The 24,281-nt window shown below is 37.6% G+C and overlaps 1 protein-coding gene across 2 annotated transcripts in view; it reads right to left on the reverse strand.

The window, feature by feature from the left end:
• Positions 1–23,724, reverse strand: part of CDK17 (cyclin dependent kinase 17) — a 100,945-nt gene extending 77,221 nt beyond the window's left edge. The window contains exon 1 of one of the 2 annotated variants that reach the window (XM_059082502.2): positions 23,118–23,724. The gene's annotated coding sequence lies outside the window, so the exon portion shown is untranslated. The remainder of the gene's footprint in view (positions 1–23,117) is intronic. The other variant, XM_067009921.1, reaches the window with a different exon arrangement.
• Between the last annotated feature and the right edge of the window lie 557 nt (positions 23,725–24,281).

Raw genomic sequence — 24,281 nt, forward strand, 5'->3', positions numbered from 1 at the left:
GAAAGCAATGGTCCAAAAATGTATACATCAAGAAACACTGGTCTGCTATCTCACACAGACAAGAGAGTTGTCACACTCTGGTGGCTTTTTTAGGAAAAAGGCAGGTTTACAAACACAGTCTCAAGTCTATTTTATCTATACTGCTTCTATAGGAATGGTCTAGGAGATTTCAATAGGAAAAAAATGAGTAGAGGAGGGGAGGGATTATTTCTCTATTCAACTAGCAATACTACATTAAGACTTGTTCCTTTTACTGTTCTGAATCCACCTGTATAAAGTATTAAAAAAAGTCAAGAGATCACAATCTTTAGATGTGGCTATATGTTCCCATGCTATTTTGTGGCTAGAAGTTAGGGAAGTGACTGGAATTGTTCCCTCTCTCAAAGGTAGGAAATGAGAGGTTATCCTGAGGTCAGGATCCTCTAATGTGGCTCTTGATTTAAATTGTGTTAACTTGCTCTGCTCCAGGATGAAAGCAATTATGACCAGATCAATGTGCTCTGCAGCTGGTTAGTCAGCTGCTCCAGAGTAGGCAGCCAGCAAAACAGCTTTGGGGCCCTCTCCGGGCACTGTGCCTCCTAAGATTCGAGTGCAGGCCAATGCTGTTGACATTAATTCTTAAAAGGTATTTTTAGCTCCCTGAGATAAGTAAAATAAACATAAATAGGAAATATCCTCCTTTTAATTTTCCAAGTAAGCTATAATTGTTGAACTGTTCCACATTTTAATCTAACATCCACCAGAAAATAAAATATTTTGACACCTCTGTATGAAACCATTATACTGGCTCAAGAGTCTGCCATAGGTAGAAGCATCAGCTGATTCCTTGGAATAGGAAATTCAAAAGGAAGCCATTCTGTGTTTTTTAAAGGGGGCAACGAAGGCTAGAAAGGAGCATAAGAGGGTTTCCAAACCTAGGTAACTAATACAAAGTCTTGTTAAAGGACACAGCTTGAATACAAAATTTTATGACCACTGTTATAACCACAAGTGGTATTAACTATGGAATCACAGCATATTCCAATTTTACTACAAAATCCATGTTAAAGTTTGAAAATGTGCTTCAATCCTATTGCTAACTTTCAAGTTAGAGTTCAAGAAAAATGTCTGAAGGACTTCCCTGGTGGCCCAGGGGTTAAGAGTCCGCCTGCCAATGCAGGGGACATGGGTTCGAGACCTAGTCCGGGAAGATCCCACATGCCGCGGAGCAACTAAGCCCATGTGCCACAACTGCTGAGCCTGTGCTCTAGAGCCCACGAGCCACAACTACTGAGCCTGCGTGCCACAACTACTGAAGCCCATGCGCCTAGAGCCCGTGCTCTGCAACAAGAGAAGCCACTGCAATGAGAAGCCTGTGCACCACAATGAAGACCCAACACAGCCAAAAATAAATAAATAAATGTTTTTTAAAAAAGAAAAATGTCTGAGATAGAATTGTATAGTCACTAAACACAAGAATTGGTGAACCACCTAAGGACCAGTCCACTAATCAAGTCAGTAATTCAATGAATCACAAAAAAAGGGAAAAAATTACCTTACGCATTTTAACTTAAAACATTCAAATGTGCTTACCAATCTTCTGCTGTAAAACAAATGCCATGATAGGAATTTCTTACATAAACCCATGTGCCAATAAAGACTCTACCATTTCTAGTCAATTGCTTTTAAATTGAAGCAAAAGTTGAAAACACCTATAAAGCCAAACTTCTAGATTTGTATGACCCTTCCAGGCTTTTAGTTGTCTTCCTTACATCTAGATCCACAGATTTTTTTTTTTTAAGCAACCTGCCTTTATCGACTCTTTCCAAAGTTTTCACAGAAATAACTCTCCTTATATACTGATATTTTATTGGTTCAGGTAATATTTGATTAAATTACATAATTACAAGTAAAGCTGGCATACAACAACTGGTAGGAGAAGAATGTAAGGTCGAACTAAAGCAAAGCCTACTATTCATCAGTTAGTATTGAACATGCCATGACCATCAGTCAGTAGTCTTACACAGGGACTGAAGGCCACAAATCAGTCAGAGCTTCTACCATACCCTCACTTGTCTTCTTAAACACTGAACACAGATGTCTCTGCAAGCATGCAATCATCTCATCCAAAATACTTTAAACGTAGCAAATTAACTGCAGTATAGGTAGATGATTTGAACTTTCTAAATGGAGTGCTGACACACTGTAATAAAATTTCTACACAATTTTTAAAAACGTTCTTAAACTGGAAAAGAATTTAACCAGAGAAAAGGAAAGAACCAAACTCAGTATTATAAATGAAAATTTTATTGCACAACCTTATCAGCCCATCTCTGTGAATATGATTTCTTTTTTAAAAAATAAGCTTAAATTCCATTATGAGAAACTCTTCTTTATTTCATTCTTACAACAGATATTGTTCGAAATATGTGGATATCAGCTAAGATTTGATTGTTTTATATAGAATTAAAAATAAATATTTATTACAGAATTTGTCCTGATGCTTGAAAAATCAATTCTTGTTTTTATCATGCTTTGAGCTCCTAGGCACTTGAGTACATGTTTATTTATATGATTGCTTCCATAACAGCAAGCTGAATATGTGATTAAAATCCAAGTCATCACATGATACTATACATAGAGAATCCTAAGGATGCTAACATAACAGAAAACTACTAGAACTAATCAATGAATCTGGTAAAGTAGCAGGATACAAAATTCATGCACAGAAATCTCTGGCATTCTTATACACTAATGATGAAAAGTCTGAGAGTGAAATTAAGAAAACACTCCCATTTACCACTGCAACAAAAAGAATAAAATATCTAAGAATAAACCTACCTAAGGAGACAAAAGACTTGTATGCAGAAAACTATAAGACACTGATGAAAGAAATTAAAGATGATACAAATAGGTGGAGAAATATACCATGTTCTTGGATTGGAAGAATCAACATTGTGAAAATGACTCTATTACCCAAAGCCATCTAAAGATTCAATGCAATCCCTATCAAATTACCACTGGCATTTTTTACAGAACTAGAACAAAAAAGTTCACAATTTGTAGGGAAATACAAAAGACCCCAAATAGCCAAAGCAATCTTGAGAACGAAAAATGGAGCTGGAGGAATCAGGCTCCCTGACTTCAGACTATACAACAAGGCTACAATAATCAAGACAGTATGGTACTGGCACAAAAACAGAAATACAGATCCATGGAACAGGATAGAAAGCCCAGAGATAAACCCACACACATATGGTCACCTTATCTTTGATAAAGGAGGGAAGGATATACAGTGGAGAAAAGACAGCCTCTTCAATAAGTGGTGCTAGGAAAACTGGACAGCTACCTGTAAAAGTATGAAATTAGAACACTCCCTAACACCACACACAAAAATAAACTCAAAATGGGTTAAAGACTTAAATGTAAGGCCAGACACTATCAAACTCTTAGAGGAAACCATAGGCAGAACACTCTATGACATAAATCACAGCAAGATTCTTTTTGACCCATCTCCTAGAGAAATGGAAATAAAAACAAAAATAAACAAATGGGACCTAATGAAACTTAAAAGCTTTTGCACAGCAAAGGATACCATAAACAAGACCAAAAGACAACCCTCAGAATGGGAGAAAATATTTGCAAATGAAGCAACTGACAAAGGATTAATATCCAAAATTTATAAGCAACTCATGCAGCTCAATAACAAAAAAACAAACAACCCAATCCAAAAATGGGCAGAAGAACTAAATAGACATTTCTCCAAAGAAGATATACAGATTGCCAACAAACACATGAAAGAATGCTCAACATCATGAATCATTAGAGAAATGCAAATCAAAACTACAATGAGATATCATCTCACACCGGTCAGATTGGCCATCATCAAAAACTCTAGAAACAATAAATGCTGGAGAGGGTGTGGAGAAAAGGGAACACTCTTGCACTGCTGGTGGGAATGTAAATTGATACAGCCACTATGGAGAACAGTATGGAGGTTCCTTAAAAAACTACAAATAGAACTACCATATGACCCTGCAATCCCACTACTGGGCATATACCCTGAGAAAACCATAATTCAAGAAGAGTCATGTACCAAAATGTTCACTGCAGCTCTATTTACGATAGCCAGGACATGGAAGCAATCTAAGTGTCCATCAACAGATGAATGGATAAAGAAGATGTGGCACATATATACAATGGAATATTCCTCAGCCATAAAAAGAAATGAAACTGAGTTATTGGTAATGAGGTGGATAGACCTGGAGTCTGTCATACAGAGTGAAGTAAGTCAGAAGGAGAAAAACAAATACCGTATGCTAACACATATATATGGAATCTAAGAAAAAAAAATGTCATGAAGAGATTAGTGGTAGGACGGGAATAAAACAGACCTACTAGAGCATGGACTTGAGGATATGGGGAGGGGGAAGGGTAAGATGTGACGAAGTGAGAGAGTGGCAGGGACATATATACACTACCAAATGTAAATTAGACAGCTAGTGGGAAGCTGCTGCATAGCACAGGGAGATCACCTCTGTGCTTTGTGACCACCTAGAGGGGTGGGATAGGGAGGGTGGGAGGGAGGGTGACGCAAGAGGGAAGAGATATGGGAACATATGTATATGTATAACTGACTCACTTTGTTGTAAAGGAGAAACTAACACACTATTGTAAAACACTTATACTCCAATAAAGATGTTTAAAAAAAACCAATCCAAGTCATCAGGTGTGCATACAATCAATAGGAAAGAAAACCTAACAGCACTCACCAAGGCTCTCCAGCACTCATGAGTAGTAAGAGACAGTGAAATGGGTATGAATTCATTATTACTGAACTCCAGAATGTATTTTACTCTAACTTTATTCAAACATTGGGGGAGGGGTTATCATTTAACTACAGTGAGTGAGCATGTTCAATTTAGTAGATTTTTTGAAAGTGGCCTGGAGTCCAAAATAGACTCCTTTGTGGTTTCAATTGCTTCCAAAAATATGGCTTCTTTCACCAAGGAGAAGACTTTTTTTCTGACACTCAAACTTGATTTTTTATCTGGAAATTAAAAAGTGGCAGCATAGGTCTCTTGTTTTAAGCATGTAACACCAATTAAGCTTTTCCTGGAGCCCTAATATGTATTTGCTTTCCATGTACACATTTCACTAGCATTACTATCTCTGTGACATCCTCAGAAACACGAAAGGACAGAGAAAGGTTTCTACTCTTTTTCTATTATTTCTGTAAGCAGAAGGGATTAAATTTAATAATGATTTTCACTGATTGCTCAAATGACTCTTACCTCTTAATAATCACTGTCCTAGAATGCAATAATTGTTATAGCTTACTGCTCATCCCGACACTGGTTTTGATCCAGAATTTAATTTACCACATTAAAAGATCTGTTCAAACAAATCAGTCTCAACATTAGAATTATGAGCAATTCTCTGTAAAGTTAACCAGGTAACTCACAAGTTTATGTCCCTATACACTGGCAAATGATTAGAAATGTACAGAAAATGACTAGTACCCCGTGGTACTAATGAACAGTTTTTCTCTCAGAAAATAAGATTTAAGTTTAAGTACTTCCTTACCCATTAGTTTCTCTAGCAACATCATGTAAGAAGGCGTCTATAATAAATTCAATGGAAAAAAGTACCTAAGATTATTAATGTGAATTTAGGTAAAATATATTTTAACTGTTAAGAGATCTAGTAGTCTTTTATCAATTTTCTCCTCTTGTGCAAGTCTAAGTAATAAAATGTGCTTTAAATAACAATAACAAGAAAATGAAAAAGACAAAATTAACCTCTCACATTATACAATTTTTCAGCAATCCTTTTAAAATAAAAGATCTCTGTGAGACTACTAGAAGTTAATATTATCAAGGAAATGACGTCTTTTTCCAATTTTATGTAATAGGAAAAGTAGTTAATAATATGATGTGCCAATCTGTTCTAGTGCTTTATTTACATTAACTCCTTTTAACTACCACAGATACCCTATAATATTATTTAAAATATACCCATTTTACATATTTAAAGAAACTCAGTCACTGAGGAGTTCAAAACTCACTCAAGGTTACAGCTAGTAAAAGGAAGAGCCAGCTGGAACTCAAACAGTGTAAGACTCTACCTAGTCCATGCTCTTAACTAATATCACCCAGAATAGGGTTTAACACACTGCTTCACTCAATAAACATGAATTGGCTGGGTGCTTAACAGTTTTTCTTTCTTCTAGGAGTTACAAAAACCAGTTTTTGAGAAATAAGGCACGTACCAATCCTTTTTCCTTTCCTTATTGTACTTCTACCTAGACAGAACAGAGTATTCCCTACACTATGCTATCATAATCATATATTGTACATCATTTATATAACATGTTCCTATTTGTTTCTAACTAGTTTAAGTACAAAATTAAGAAAACTTTCAGAGAAAGAAGGATGTTTCGCTGTTTGTGTTTTTAAATCCCATTTCCTTGCGTAGGACCTAGCTCTAAGAAGGAAGATCCAGATAAGTGCTGGACAGGACAGAAAGGAGAGCAGTTTAAAAAAAAAGTCACTCTATTCTCTAGAGTAACTTATAAAAAAGAGAAGATCCAAAATTAGCGACTATATATAACTTTAATCATCTATTATAATTTGATTTCCATGAAAGACTTATGAGTTGGTACGTACTGCCCTGCCCATTTTTGCAAATGAGAAAAACAGACTCAAAAATGTTAATGAATCTGCCCAAGATCATATAGTTAGTAAGCCCTGTCATTTCCAAAAGAGGTAAGGGAATATAAGAATCAAAGCCTACAGCTCCAAGGCTATTCATAGAAGAAGACAGCCAGGAATAGATTTGAGAAATAGAATTCAGTGAGTTACTACAGCTTAATAGACATAGCCCCTAAGAATATCCAATTGAGAGAGGATGATCAAGGGCAGGATTAGGATCCAATTCCATTTTGCTCTAAAGCAGAGGTTCTCCAAGTATACTCTGCGGAATCTTTAAAGGTGGGGGTGGGGGGTTCCTCAGGTCAAAACTATTTTTATAATAATACTAAAAACTTAATTGCCTTTTTTACTTTTCTCTCACGAGTATTAAGTGGAGTTTTCCAGACTACATTTCACAGAATACTGCAACAGAATGAAACACAAAAGTTGTGAGAAGCCAGCTGTCTTCTATTGAGATAGACATTAAAGAGATTTGCAAATATATAAAACAATGTTACCCTTCTCACCATATTTTTAATAGTTATTTTTTATTTTAAAGTATTTATGTTAATTTGTAATGCTTATTTTTAAGTAAATAAATGTTTAAATTAATGTAAAATTAAAGAATTTTTTTGACCTGAGACCGAAAAGTTTGAAAAGCCACTGAACTAAAAAGCTATGCTCAACCAATCCTCAGATCTAAAATCTGGTTTTCTAAACCGATTTACTCACCAGGCTAAGTGGGCTATGTAAATGGAAAGTTCCTGAATTTCACCATATTACAAATTCCTTAACAACAGAAACATTTTTAAAAATCTTTGTGTTCCTCCCTACCCTCATCACAACACTCATATCAAAAAAAAATGTGTTGTATCAATCCAGATTACTTCATTGTACATTTCTAAATTAACACTATGCTTTATACCTAAACAACATAAAAGACTCTGTAATACCACATCACCTCAAAATAAACTGAAGGGGGCTTCCCTGGTGGCGCAGTCGTTGGGAGTCCACCTGCCGATGCAGGGGATGCGGGTTCGTGCCCCGGTCCGGGAGGATCCCACGTGCTGCGGAGCGGCTGGGCCCGTGAGCCATGGCCGCTGAGCCTGCGTGTCCGGAGCCTGTGCTCCGCAGCAGGAGGGGCCACAACAGTGAGAGGCCCGCGTACCACCAAAAAAATAAAAAATAAATAAATAAAAAATAAATAAACTGAAGGAATGTCAACCCATAAAACTGAAAAGGTCAGACACTTCACCACATGGTGACACATAATGACCTCACTAATGTAAAGACATCCTGTAAGACTCAGCTAATCATTCACTCTTTCAACCACCTCCTAACTCCAACAGCAGGAAATTTTAAAAGCATTTTAGGAGAATTATGTAAAATATATGTTTAGATATTTAAAAGGTCACATTCTTATGGCTACTGTAAGAATAAAACTTCAATTTCCTTCAAAAATAATATATCACACAACATATTTTTCAATTACCAAATAAAAAATTATGTATTGTTATTATATGTTGTCAAAGTACAAATTTCACAAAATCTCTTACTTTCTAAATATCCATGTAGGTTTCACTCAGAATGTTCTTAGCATACTTGGCATAAGATAAATATGAACTTGTTTTTGATGTTTAAAAAAACAAAGTGTGTATGCAACTTTCTAGCCTTTCTCTCCAATAAACATTTGAACTACATAACTGAATGTGCTATTCTGTCATTCTGTAACTTGTGCACAATAATATTTATCACATTTTTTAAAAACTAACACTTTATTAAAGCTTTCATAAGACAGATTCTACTGGATAGTGGCCAACTTTCCTCAGCAACAGTGGCATTAAAAATGTCAGCATTCTTCGACCTGCGAAGGTAAAGTTTTTCTTTGGGGAAGGAAGGGCTGTTTGGGGGGGGGGGGACTCTTAAAAGTGGTCAGTTAGTTTTGATGATATAGGACATACCCTCAAAAGGGATCTTCCTAAAGGCTGAATCATGTATCAATTGATCTCAAATTTTTAAAACTATCATCACCTTTAGAAAAGCCTTCTTGCGATTTTGAAGAAGAAAAAACAAAAAACCAAAACCTTAACCCTCTACACCACATTACTTACTAAATGGAAAATTAGAAACTGCTCACATACCAATCCTAAGAGGGAGGGAGCATAACAAGCCAATTCACAAGTACACTTAATTTACTTTATAAGATCTATAGTAGAGGCCAGGGTGTAAGATTTCAATCAAAAGATTAAGAAGACAATTTGTACCTGACTAAACTCCACAGCTACAACTTTGGTATTTCCTAAAAGTTTTTGTATTTATCTCTAGCATTTTTTATTCTACTAATTCTACTTATTTAGGAAAACTTTGCATACTAGAAATAAGAAAAGCAAAGCACTAAATTAGATTAACACAACGGAAGAAAAAGAGTAAAATGTACCTTTTAAGAAAAATGAAAAAAAAAGGTTAGAAGAAAGGTTACCTATGAGGATACAGAAAAATATTTTTAAACAGTAATACCTGAAATTAACTGGAATTCTGACAATACCTGAGTATCTCCCTTAAGTGGAATTAAATGGATTCTAGTTAATCAAAGCTTGAGTATAATAAGGGCCTCGATCCTCTCTTCTTTGCTTTGTTATTGCTTACTATCTATTCATTCAGTCTTGATCTCAAAAGCTGAGCAGTAAAATATTCCTACATTTAATTAATACCTGTGGTAAAACGTTAATTACATACATGTTTGGCACTGGTTGATGAAGGGTGTATAGTATACAGGAAGTCCGCTTGGTGTAGTAGAAAGTGAGTAAGCCTAACACAGGTTCGAATCCTTTTTCCTTCATACAGACACTGGGGAGAGCGAGAAGTACAACACTGAGAAAGCCAACCTTCATTTCCTCTTTGAAGAAGGGAATTAACAACTACCTCAAAAGAATGTGAGATATAGATTAGACTGTATATATATTGTGTCTAGCACATAGTAGACATTCAACAAATGTAACTACCTCTCAAATTATGAACAGCAAATATACGTACTGTATACAAAATTGCAGGCTACCCACCAATGACCTCCTTTCCTCAATCACAGTCAAAATGAGAGATTAAATAACTTCTATGGGGTCATGTGGGAGCAAGATGGTAAAAGTACTTCTAAGAAAATATTCTTAATTTCAAATAACTACCCTGCAAACAGAACTGCCCACTAGGCAATTCTTATGTGAAGAGTATCAACAAATAGTTCTGTGAACAGTCTATATTTCGTACTTTCACAGAACTGTTGAGTAAAAATTCATCACTGGGGCCAATAGATCTTCCTCCATTTAGGCACAAAAAGCTTTGTGTACTGATCCCACCACTTTACAGCCACACCTCCAGAGATCACAAAACAATATCCTGGTTTTTTTTTCTACCTCTCTGGACACTACTCTGTAGAAGGAATGTATTCCCTCCCATGTCTGTCTGTCTGTCTGTCTGTCTGTCTCTCTCTCTCTCTCTCTCTCACACTCACACACACACACACACACACACACACACAGTATAGCCATTAAGCACTATTAAGGCTTTTCTTACTATACTTCCTCCTAAGGCAAACTCACCTAGGCACACAAGTTCAATCTAAACAGTAACTCCCAAATTTCCATCTCTGATCCTTTTCTCTCTTTTCTGAGCTGCAGAAGCATATATCCAACTACCTACTTGGGTGTCTCAGACACATGAATTGTCAAAGTTAGGCTTCATTCCTCAGGGGAAAAAATGTCAATGTCAAACCCCTCACCAACAGAATGTATTGTCTTTGTAGATGGGCCTAAGAATTAGACTTTTTATAAATACATTTTGAAACTTATTGTGGTTCTGAATGGGCACTGAGAACTAAAACCATCTGCACCCAGAGTTTACAGTCTACATTAGCATCACTATTCAGCTGTCTTCAACAAGACTTCACTATTCCAGGAAACTCTTGCCCAGGCAGATAAGAATTGCAAATAACTTCATTGTTCATTCCAGGAACTTCCCCAAAACCCCATATAAACCAACACCAGACTATTCAACTTTTCAATAAATAGCAGCAAATGACTGTTCATTTTCCAAGATTCTGAAAAAATCTCACCTTCAAAACCTTGCTTTGCTACGTCTACCAATCCTAAACTATTACATGATCCCTACTAATTCTAATCAAGCTTCTGCATTGAAATACCTGCATTAAAGATTCCAAATCCTCAATAAATATCCCAACTTCACTCTCCCTCCTAACTTTGCTCTTCTTTTCACCCATACACATACCCCTCTTACCCCAGCAGATGCTACCAACTCAGGAAAGGTGGTGTTCTCCTTTACTACCATAAGCAATAAACTCACCACGTTATTTTGGGTAGTATTTTCTAGGAGCCAACATTCCACAGCACTATCAGATAGTTTCTCAAATGTCTTAAGATTCAGTTCAGCAATAATAGTTTCATCACAAGTAGTGCGAGGAAAATCTGAAACCTTTATAAAATGTTATAAGAAATCAGCACCCTACGTCAGGCAACATCTGTCGACACTATTGCTTCCAGTTTCTTAATGAGTTAAAACAGCTAACTGGCCTAATTTCTAAATAATACCAAATAAAGAGATTACTAATATCAAAGGGGCCATAAAACCAGTGAGGAGTTCTAAGGAAGATGGAAGATAAATCACAGAGGGGTTTAATAATCTAAACCGTAAGCTTAGGAGAAACAGGATGGGGAAAAAACTAAATTAATATATGAATAATCCACAATGCTAATCATCTAGAAGAAAAAATACTGCTAAATATACTACAGTATACAGTGAAAACTTTAAAGGAGTCTTCATTACTTTAAAATTATTTTTAAACCATGATTTGGAATTAAGATACAATGAAATGCTTAATACATTTTCTAGAAAGTTGAAACTTCATATCCACCAAAAGTAAATGTATAAACATTTCTTCTACTATAAATCATTTAAGGTACCTATAAGACCACAGGCATGCTTACACAGGAGTAATTTGAAAGAAAAGGTTAAGCATTTAAAATGCCTCAATGATTGGGAGGAATTGAAGAATTCAAATTTTAAGATCGAAGTGTAAAAAAGGAAACCACAAGTACCGGAAGAAAATTTGGATGAATTCCTTTATAATCTTGGAGTGGTAAAGACTTTTCCAACTATATTTCAAAATCCAGAAACATTAAAAAAATTACCATATAAAAAAGGAAAAACTTGCATGAAAAAATATCAAAGAATCTAAACATATATATTTGCAACCCATATCACAAATAAAGGGCTCATCTCCCTATAGAGAAATCCTGAAATCAAGAAAAAAAGGCCAGCAACCAAATAGAAAAATAAAGAACATGAGAGTTCACAGAAAGGGAAAATAAGTAAAATGCCCATTAAACATATTAAAAAAAATACTCAATGTCATTCATAATGAGAGAAACACAATAGTCTGAGTTACACCAGTTCTCATCTATCAAACCGACAAAATTCCAGAAGTTTGACAACACATTCAGCTGGTGAGGCTATATGAAAACAAGCCTCTCATACATTCAGGTAGTAGTAAAAAATGGTAATTTGGCTATAGCTAACAGAATTATAGAAGCACCTATCTTTTTTTAAATAAATGTTTTATTTCATAATAGTTTTAGATTTACAGAAAAATTTCAAAGATAGTACAGTTTCCCTACACCACACACCTAGTTTCTGCTATTAAGATCTTATATTAGTATGGTACATTTGTCACAATTATTGACCGAAAACTGATATATTTAACTAAAGTCATTCCTTTATTTAGATTTCATTAGTTTTTATCTAATGTCCTTTTTCTGTTTCAGGATCCCCTGGAGTATAATCATCTTCTTAGGCTCCTTTTGGCTGTGAGTTTCTCAGACTTTCCCTGTTTTAGATGACCTTGACAATTTTGAAGAGTACTGTTCACCTGTTTTGTAGAATATCCCTCAACTGAGATTTGTCTGATGTTTTTCTCATGATTAGACTGGGGTTGTAATTTTGGGTGAGGAAGACCAAAGAGGTGAAGTGCTATTCTCATCACATCATACTATTGACGTAATTTATGATTGCTGAAGTTAACTCTCTCAGTCTGTTGGGTCTGCTATAACAAAATACCTTAAACTAGGTGGCTTATAAACAACAGAAATTTATTTCTCACAGTTCTATAGGCTGGGAAGTCCAAGATCAAGGCCACTGCAGATTCAGTATTTGGTGAGAGCCCACTTTCTAGTTCACAGACTGCCTTCTCACTGTGTCCTCACACAGAAGGGGAAAGGGATCTCTCTTAGTTCTATTCATGAGGGCTCCACCTTCATGGCATAAGCATCTCCCAAAGGTCCCACCTCCAAATACCATTACACTGGGGATTAGGTTTCAACATATGAATTTTAGGGAAATCCTTGTTCTTGGAATCTAAATCACACATTTGCTTATGCAAATGTTATATATATATATATATACGTTGTCCATTTGGCAAAGTAATAGCAAAAGAGTAGGAAACAACCCAAGGATCCACACAGGACTGAGTGATCATATATCCAAAAGAAGTACTACAACTATTAAAAATAAAAGATCTTTAGATATGGAAAAACCTCCAAAATAAAATATTTACGTACATTTGCAAAAGGACACACTGGAAATTTAGATTACAGTCTATTTTCTACATTATTTTATGTTCTTATATTTGAAAGATAATTTTTAAAACATAATAATTGAGACCATAAAGACAGAAAACAGTAAGACACTGATAAGAAACTAAAGTAATTAAACAAAAAGGGCATTGGACTTAGGTGGCAGTAAACAAACCAAAACCTAAGCTACACTCAATACACTTGAATCTGAGGAAGTGAAACTTAAAAACCACCAATCACAACCAACCAACTAGGCTTTCCTAAATAAGGTAACCGCTTAAGCTATAGCCAATCACATAATTTCCTTGCTTTGCTTCCACGCCTTCTCTATGAAAACCTCCACCCTAGCTGTCGGTGGAGCAGTCCTAACCACCTTTGGCTTGGCTCTGCCTGATTCAAATCAATGTATGCTCAAATAAAGTTGAAAATTTTAACGTGCCTCAGTTTACCTTTTAACAAAACAAACTAAAAAAGCAAGACAAAAACATTCATTAAAGGCAAAAGTAAATAAAATAAGTGGAACAGAAGAAGACTTTTATACATCAACTTAAGAAAACTCCCCCCAAACACAATTAAACTAGCAAATCCAAAATAGAATTAAAAGGGAGAAAAAATAAGATGGAATGATGAAAGTTTTAATCATTTTGCCTTTACTTTAAATTTAAATCCTAGAACAATGACTCTAAAACTAAAGAATTACTTGGAATGTTTTTTAAAAACCCTGGGCTTCTCTGGTGGCGCAGTGGTTGAGAGTCCGCCTGCCGATGCAAGGGAAACGGGTTCGTACCCCGGTCGGCGAAGATCCCACATGCAAAGCGGCTGGTCCCATGAGCCATGGCCGCTGAGCCTGCGCGTCCGGAGCCTGTGCTCCACAAATGGGAGAGGCCACAACAATGAGAGGCCCGCATACCGCAAAAAAAAAAAAAAAAAAAAAAAAACCCAAACCCAGAGTATCCAATTCAGTTGCTCTGGGACAGGGCTTGAGATTTTACACACACACACACACACACACACACACACACACACACACACACAGGCTTCTAGCTTTTCTTTTTTTAAAAAAAATCAACAAGAGTGCTTCTGAAGCTCAGGTTAAGGCCACTGACCTATAAGAACATAAGATAATAAACAAAAACATAATAATAAACAGTAAACATCTAAGCAGATTTTATGACAAAGGAAAAAACCAAACCAGTTTCTTCTCTTGATGGATAAGTTGTATTACCTGTTATTCTATTGACTTCAGAAAACCTGAGTCACACACACGAAAGTCATTAAGAAAGAAAGCAAATATTGCCTAGACTGTTAAGATGTCAAAGAAATGGTATAGCACAAGCCTGAAGAAGGGAAACAGAGCAAATGGTTACACGAAAAATTTGGCTGGCCCTAAGGAAAAGCTTATTTATCAATGTGTTCATCAGGAAGATTATGACAGTTTTATCCCTAATGATCATTAGATAATCAACAACAATGAATATCCTAAATTAGTTACTCCACTAGTCTATACCATTCCCTTCCTACCAATATACCTAAAGGGTACAACATACACCCATTAGTAACACTAACTCACTAACACACAGATTCTCAAATTCAGTGGGAGAGGCATATTAGAAAATCCAGGCGGTATGTACAGTTTAAAAAGCCAGAGATGACTTTGATTCAATTGTCCTTGTGAACCACTTACTTAGACATTCATCAACCTGAAGGAATGGATCTGCAAAACAATTCTAGTACCATAACCAAGTTTTTCCTGCTATAATACAGAGTAATAAAAATAATTGCTAACTGTGAGTGCTCACTACGTGCAAGGTACTTTGCAAAGTGCTTTATAAATATCATTTAATTTCTACAACCCTATGAAGTAGGTTCTGTCATTCCCAATTTTATAGAAGAAACTGACCCTTAAGAGTTTGAGTAACTACCTCAAGATCAGAGTTATCAGTTATTACTTGGGGAAGCATTATTTATCTGATTTCTCAAATAAATCTGATTTCTCAAATGAATCTAGTTTTTAATCACACACTTACTATATCAGAGAAATAATTTAAAACTCAATTTTACTGATAAAAACCCAAATAAAATGTCTTTAATTTTAAAAGTAGACCATAAAGCGGTTTTTATTTTATTACAGTAATTCCAATGAAAACCTATCTCCTGGTCAACTGTATACATAACTATACAGGGTAACAGGAATGACATTAAATGCACTGTTCTGAGTGTAATTCTGTATTTTATTTTAATGAATTTAAGTCTAGTACTATACAGTTCAACAGCTGGATTTCATTAAGGATAAAATCTTTATCCAAATCTTACTCTTGATATTGACCAATGTTTTTTGACCTTTAGAAACAGATACTTTATTTACATATAAATATTGTAATTTTAGATTCTAATTTGTCTAAAAGATATCAATCTTTGAAGATTACATCCCTTTTCTCTCCATTTTCACTAACAAGTTAGTATAGCTCACGTGTAATTAAAAAGGCCCAGTAATACCAAATTACTACCCCTCCAAACTGGCCTACCAACTGCATCCAAATTACTCTCATACAAACACAGCCTACATGGCCTACATGTAGCACCAACACTCAAAACTTTTAATGGCTTTTTATTTTCTACTATATCAAAATTAATTCTTGACCCTTTCTAGGTCATTAACTAAGCTGACCCTAACTTATTAATTCAGTGTTGTTTCTCCTAATTCCATCACTCCACTCACTCAATTAAACAATACATAATATGGGGGAAATACCAAAATTTAAAAGGCATGGTCCCTCTGTAGCACAAAGCCAGACAAAAGGGTAGAGGATTTGTAAATAATTAATTTAAATACAATACAATGTATTAAAGTCTACTACAGTAGACATAAATGCTATAGCAGAATCACCATAACTCTGCCAGAATGGATCAAAGAAGACTTCAGAGGAAGTGACATTTGTCCTCAAAAATGAGAATTTCTCTCCAACTGTCACAGCACTGTAGTATCAACACACCAGTTTCCTCATCTTTGTATTCTAGCACTGACCACAGTGATGGTACAGGGCAGGCATGCACTTCAGACACGGATGCACAGATGGATGGATGGATGGAAGGAAGGAAAGAAGAACAGAGGGATAAAAAGACAGACACAAACCACCAACAGATGAATGAATAAAGAAGATGTGGTATATATATACAATGGAATATTACTCAACCATATAAAAAGAATGAAATATTGCCATTTGCAGCAACATGGATGGACCTAGAGATTATCACACTGAGTGACCAGTCAGAGAAAAGACCAATATTCTTTTGTAGCACTTACGTGTGGAATCTAAAAAATAGTACAAATCAACTTATTTATAAAACAGAAGCAGATTCAGACATAAAAAACAAACTTATGGTTACCAAAGAGGAAAGGGGGGTAGATAAATTAGGAGTATGGGATTAACAGATACACACTACTATATATAAAAGAGAAACAACAAGGATTTACTGTATAACACAGGGAACTATATTCAATATCTTGTAATAACCTATAATGGAAAAGAATCTTAAAAAGTATACATATAATTGAATCACTTCACTGTACACCTGAAACTAGCACAATATTGTAAATCAACTATACTTTTAAAAAAAGACATATATATAAAGAATGAATAATTGTTAGATTAAAATAGGGTAAAATTGGAAGTAGTAATTTAGATGAGGCATTCCAAAATCCCGACATGTGAAAGTGGCAACAGAAAAAGATAAATCTAAAAGATGTTTAGGAAATAAAATTAACAAGATTAGGTGTGACTGACTGGACTAGAGGGAGAAGAGCATAACAGAAAAACATAAGAAGCTGCCAAAGGTTTTCGCTTAAGCCACTAGGCTGATGGTGGTGCATTCACTGTGGCTGGGAATAAAAGTAGGAGGGTAATAAAAGAGTTCAGCTCTGGTAAGGGAGCGCTAAGAGGCAATAATATCTGGGAGACAGCTAGAAAAGAACTCAGAAAAAGAGGTCTGGATTAGAAATAAAGATATGGAAATCATCAGCATATAGGTGATAAGAACAAAGCACTAAATACAGATGAGAATGCCCAGGGATCATATAAAACATGAGAAGACGGGCCAAGGACAGAACATTCCAGACAACCAATGTTGCCATTATTTCACCCATTAAAGTATATTTTTATAACGTACAATGACTAACACAATGCTGAGGACATGACAAATGCTTTAAAAGTACTTACTGATTACATTTCTGAATTAACTGAAAAATCATATTTATTAAGTATAATAAAGCCATAGATAAAAAATCATTTCTTAAAAATAATTCAGTAAGATGGGCTCAAGGGACTAACATCTGCTTAAGGAATCCAAAACTTATTTCAAAAATCAACAAAAAGCTTCCTTCTCACCAGCAACAGCAATACAAATCAGTAATTAAAATATTAAAACCTGGAAGTATATTATACTTCAAAAGTTTATTTTATAAAATACTTTAAAATATGTATTAAATAATTTAAAGGATAATGCCTCTAAATTTGGAGTAAGAGCTTCAGTGTTGTTACCTGATAATTTTTCACAAGTATTAATACCAATTTTAACCAACTTTTGTTTATATCATTTAACATTAACACACGCTAATAACAAATATTAACCATCAATTGTAAAAATAGCAGGATTAAATATATGATAAGGCCAAAGTGAGTTAGTAACGAACATAGTGAAAGAAAAATTATTCTTGGGTCCTTTTCCCATTGTTTACAAATATGCATACAAAATTTAGAGTATTCTTGAAAGTACACTAACAAGAACGTGCTATTAGGGCTTCCCTGGTGACACAGTAGTTGTGAATCCGCCTGCCAATGCAAGGGACACGAGTTCCAGCCCTGGTCCGGAAGAATCCCACATGCCGTGGAGCGATTAGGCCCGTGCGCCACAACTGCTGGGGCTGTGCTCTAGAGCCCGCGAGCCACAACTACTGAGCCCGCGCGCCTAGAGCCTGTGCTCCACAAGAGAGGCCACCGCAATGAGAGGCCAGTGCACTGTGGCGAGGGGTGGCCCCGCTCGCTGAAACTAGAGAAAAGCCCGTGCTCAGCGAGGACCCAACACAGTCAAAAATAAAATAAAATAAACTTACTTTAAAAAATGTGCTATAGGGGCTTCCCTGGTGGCGCAGTGGTTGAGAGTCCGCCTGCTGATGCAGAGGACACGGGTTTGTGCCCCGGTCCGGGGAGGATCCCACATGCCGCCGAGCGGCTGGGCCCGTGAACCATGGCCGCTGGGCCTGCGCGTCCGGAGCCTGTGCCCCCGGAGCCTGTGCCCCGCGACGGGAGAGGCCGCAACGGTGAGAGGCCCGCGTACAGAAGAAAAAAAAAAATGCTATTAAAAAAAAAAGATTTTGCTAACCTTTTAAACTCTTACCGCAAACGAAAGAAAGCAAACCTTCTTTCATTGTTTTTCACTTTAATGGACTACCCTTAGGTCAAGTCAATAACATGTTCTGTTTTTTAAATCTGAATAAGAGATAATAACAATACTAATGTGCAATTTATATAAGGATCAGTTTTTAATATAAAAATGACAAAAATGTACAATTTGGTCTGGTATTTCCATTTTTCAGTGGTACACAGCCACATATAAAGTGTGCAACTTCAAAGATCAAAATTACACTTTAGTTAATTAAAATATGCAATACCAAACCAAAAACCAATAAGTACTTATACCTGTATAACTATAGACATAGATTTTATCTACCTTAAGGCAAATTTTTCCCCAATACTGAAGCAATCTACACAGTATGTATCTGGCGCTATCTTCCCTTTTATGACACATGCTCAAATAATGTGAACTAATTTTAACACATTAAAAAATCAAAATAAAGACAATTTTCGCTTATCCCGATATGTCATGGATTTATAAATCTACCTCCTTAAATACAGTATTCAATATCATATGTTACTGCAGAATGTCATGGATTTATAAATCTACTCCTTAAATACCGTACTCAATATTATACGTTACTGCAGAACATAACACTATTTATAGTAGGCACCCCACCTGTTAGATTTACGGATAGACGTCTACTGATTTTCCAAGCTGGCCAAAAGAGAGAGGAAAACAGGCTAGGAAAGGTAAGCGACACTCAAATACATTCAATACATTTTTCTGGTCCTTGGCAATTCCTCTTTTCCCATCAAATATTTTGCAGATATCAAAGTAACTGACAATGGGAAGGGATAGTTAGGGAGTCTGGGATTGACATGTACACACTGGTATATTTAAAAAGGATAACCAAGAAGGACCTACCAGTCAAAGAAACTGCCAACACTGTAGGCTGAACGCAAGTTATACCAGGTTTTCTATTGTAGGCAATTTTTTACCTCACAAATACTATATAAAGCACATATAAAAATGCCATAAACCTACTGTTTATCTTCATCATTTCAAATGCAAAATGCCACAATCAGTTTACAAAATGCATTTAAAATAATCCTTCTATTTAAAAGTTTAAGCAAAAATTACACATTCAAAATTCAAAGAACTCAAAATTATTTTTCCTTCACATGTATGAAAGGGGGCAACTTTTAAAATAGATAAAATACTCTGAATATTTTATAAACTGCATTTAACATATAATGCCTCTTTTCTACAACACAGCAATACATCATTGTAATTACACATCATCGAAGTATAAAAGCTATATAAATGAATGCCATGACATGATGCTATTTTTATTAAGACTAGAGAACACTAATAAAGATTCAAAGTGTAATGCCCTATAAATATTCAGTATAATTAGACAATAACAAAGAAAATACCACCGCAAAAATTTTGTGTTCATAGAAAATTTTTTTATATTAAGGAACATCATTTTCACTTCTGAATATCCATCTCAGAAGCCATTATAGTTCCACTGTTCAAAAAAAAATATTTGCAGGTTTTTAGTTAGTACTATTTCACCAATAAAGGAAAAGGAGAAAAATATTGCTGAAAATAAGGGAAAAAACAAAAGCCTTGATAAAGTAAATTATTTTATATGCCATCTCTTTCCACCATAATCGTAGGACTAAACAAGTAACTGAAAACTAAATATATCAACATTTACATACTTTAAAATCTTAGTCAACACAGCTATTTTGTACTACAGAAAAAATAAAATTTAATTTTTCTATTTTAGTACAATCAATGACTTATTAGAACAAGACTGCTGGTGTACAAAGCTACCACACTGGATCGCTACCATACAATTAATTAATTAGAATTAATTATTCTAATTTCATCTTTTCTTACTATATATCTTTTTTCCTTCAGATAACCAGAGTACAGTTCACAAGCTGCACTATTTCAAATACCTCACACTAAGAGTGACTTTAATGGGCCTGAATCCAAGGATGAGAATAAATTACACATTTTATAAAAGCTTCTTTTAGTAACAGGCAAATTAGGATATTAACAAGACTTTAATTTTTTTTCTTTTAAACAAGACTTTAATTCTTCACATACTCTTTTTACCGATTGTAAAAGTAATGTAAAAATATGAAAAATAAAGAAATGTATTTTTATTCACCCATAAGTCTCACCACCCAGAAATCTCTGTTAACTTTTTGGTAGATTTCCTTCTAGTGAGAATAAAACTTCAGGTATCTAATTAGACACTAATTAATATGTAGTGGGAAAAAAATCAGTGTATCCTCAATATGGCCTTTCGATAAATAAATAAAACATCGATTATTAATGGTACGACCTGTTAATTTCACCAAGAATTGAGGGAGTCCCTCAATTCAGAGACTGGTCCCTAAACTGAAATCCCTTTCCCAATTTTTATAGTGTCAACATTTTAATGGCAACAAGCAGCAAGACATGACTGTTCTTACAATGACATCAACAGTAATGTCCCAAACATCAAACAGGCTTTACTTTTCTTTCCATTCATATTCCAATATGTTTTTATATTCGCTGTTAAAAAAATCAATAAATTATATTTGCACAGTAATTTTAATACAGCTTAAATTCAAAGAGGAAGTTATTTTTTTTGAAGACCAGCACTCAAATTATTACTGTTCCTGACCTATGAGATAGTTTACCAAAAAGGTTATCACTTTTAATTCCAACAATCTCTCTCATTAAAAAAAAAAAAAAGAATATTCCTTAAATATAGCCACATTTTTTCTTTTGTTCCAACCCGTTGTTTATGGAAGTATGCAGATGCTAGGATTACAAAGATTGAAATGACTTCATTAACAAAGCAACATCTCAACATTAAATAAACCAACTACTTAATCTCATAAAAGAATTGAACAAAACCAATAATATTAATGCTAGCAAATTTTTTTCTTAAAATGTGGCTGAACCTTATTTCTAGCTTCAAGGAAGGCTTTCCTTTACTCAAGGCATCAAAGATCTTCAATCCCATTCATTCTCTTCTGTCCAATGGTCAAAAAAAAAGTCTAAAATACAGTAACTCAGATTTGTTGCTCTAGCCTTCTTACGCAAGCGCCTTTTAAAAGAAATCCTTCAACAAAGCCTCGAGAAAGAATCAGCAAAGTTGGAGGAAAGAACTGTCTAAGTCAAGCATTTCCTGATAAGTGACAGGTCTAGCGGCTGCCAGGGATACACTTTGCTGACCCTAGGAATAGTCAAAACTCAAAACAAAATTTGCCACTTTTTTATCTAAAAAGTTAATTTGGCTAATAAGAGCTGATAATCCATGACCAACGACGTGTCTCCGGTGGACACATTAATATAAAGAAGGAGCGCCAGGGATTTCAGCTAAATGCTTTTGCCATTTTTGCAGAAGAAAAGCTAATTGTTAATGGCCATGTGACATTATAAGATCCCAGAAAGGAAAGGGTGGGAGGGAGAGAGAGGAGTTCAAGGCAGTTCAGGGTCAGAACAAGCTCAGACATCCTGTCATTAGCAAACCGTTCCCCAAGCTGAAGGCAAAATACTGCTTACCCGAAAAGGAGTGGGTGAGAGGTTCGGGGAGAACGAGGGGAAAACCAAAGGAGAGTCAATGTGGCAGGGAGGGGGTGATGTGAGGGAGAGAATCTGGAGCTATCCAGCTGAATTGGGGAGCAAAACCATCGGGCACATGAAAACCGTGAGAAAAGCCACTGCGACGGAGACAATACTTGGCAGTCCGCCCCCCCGCCCCATCTGGCCCTCCCCATCGGTTCTTTGGGTTTCCCACATTCCCTCCACCTCTGCTCTGACCCACACTCAGGGGTGTGACTCGCCAGCGGGAGGCTGCCCTGATCTTTGTCTCTGCCGGCTCCTCACGCGAGGGCTCCTCCTCCTCCCGCTCCCCACCCACGCACACCCCCGGCGTCTCCAAGGAGCTGGAAACGCGGTGGCCACCGCCGCTTCCTCTCCCACCTCTCGCGGACCTGCGCCCCTTCCTTCCCCTCGGAGTTGCGTCGCCCGCCCTCGCAGCTCCACCCCCGCCGAGGGGACCTTTGTGTCTCGGGGGACTTTCTGCCTCCTCCACTCCTCGGCCTCGCGGAGAGACCGGCCTCCCCCGGAGACCAAAGCGGCAGAAAGCGCGGAGGCGGCTGCAGCGGCGGCGGCTGGAAGCGCCTCTCGCGAAGGAGCCCGAGCGTCAGACACTCACACCCCACCCCACGCCCGGAAATGCCCGAGCGACCGGGGTCCGAGGTGGACCCGAGGGGCGACAAACACAAGCGAGCCCCCTGCGCCGCGCCGCCCCCCTAAACTTCTCGGCCGGGCCTGAATCGCCCGCCCCGGCCCCCAGTCCCAAGCACCCTCCGGCCGCTCTCAGCCCAGGGTCGGCGGGGCAGCAGGGAAAGCCCCGAGCGGCCGCCAGCCGCCAACTCACCAGCAAGTGCGGGGGCCGCGTCCCGAGAGCTGGCGAGGCGAGGCGCACACGGAAAGCGGCTTCTCCGACGCCCGCGGCAACCGGATGCAGGTCCGGGTCCCAGCAGCTGGCAGACCCGAGGCGCCTCCGAGGCGCAGGCCTCCGCCGCCGCAGCAGCCTTCCAGCTCACGCCGAGGGTCCGAGCCTCCGGGAGGGGCCGCGGGTCCCTCACGCGTTGTCAAGCCCCCCGGACAACATGGCTCCCGGGCTGCCGAGCCGCGCAGGCGGCCCACTAATCCCCTTAGAGGAGCCGCGGCGGGAGTGAGGCGGGCAGGGAGGCGCCGACGCCCGGTTGCGGCGGCCCGACCGGACACGGGCTCCTTCTTCTCTGGGGCCGGGCCGTGCGAAGCTGAGGAGACGCTCGCTGCGTATGCGTCGCTTTTTCACTCGGCGGCTGCGGACTGACGCCTCCGCCTGTTCCCCCGGGGAGAGCGAGCGAGAGAAAAAAAAACACTTTTATTGAAATGATCCAACCAGCAGCGGCGGAGAAAGGCAACCGGCCGCTGCAGCTTCCCCCACCCCCTCTTGAGCAGGTCGCCGCAGGCAGCGCGACCCCTGCCGGCGGCGGCGGGGGGGCGGGGCCTAGAGGGCGGGGCGGGGTATCCCCGGGAAACCCACCCCGAGATGTAGGGCCTCAGTCTCCAGTGCCTGGCTTCTGGAGTGGCTGGAGGGCGGTGGGAGAGGTGAAGAGACCCCCGCAAGGGCGAGAAGGTTAGGCAGTGCCTATCTACGGCGACTGGGGAAGAAATTATCTGAATAGTTCAGCCCCTTAATTTTCCACCCCCCCAAAAAAACAAAAACTTGCTTAAATTATCCAAGTAATTATGTAATTTAGATACCATTGCCGCAGCTCTCTACTGGTTCTCTAGAAAGTTGATGTCAAAGGGCCCACACTTGAGCTTGATTGCTGCAACTTTTCTCCTTTATTGTGGGTGCCTGGGTGGGTACCAGGGCAGCATTCACTCACACAGGCAGCATTTACTCATTTAAACTACAAACTTCTTTATATTATGTTCTTGACAATATACTAAGTCCTCAGAGGACGGAGAGTCTCCCTGGGATGAAAAATACTCCATAAGCAATTGTAATAAAAATCTGAGCTTTATGTGAAGGGAAATAGAAGGT

Source organism: Kogia breviceps, chromosome 12 (assembly GCF_026419965.1).
Source record: "Kogia breviceps isolate mKogBre1 chromosome 12, mKogBre1 haplotype 1, whole genome shotgun sequence".
Lineage (NCBI taxonomy): Eukaryota > Metazoa > Chordata > Mammalia > Artiodactyla > Physeteridae > Kogia > Kogia breviceps.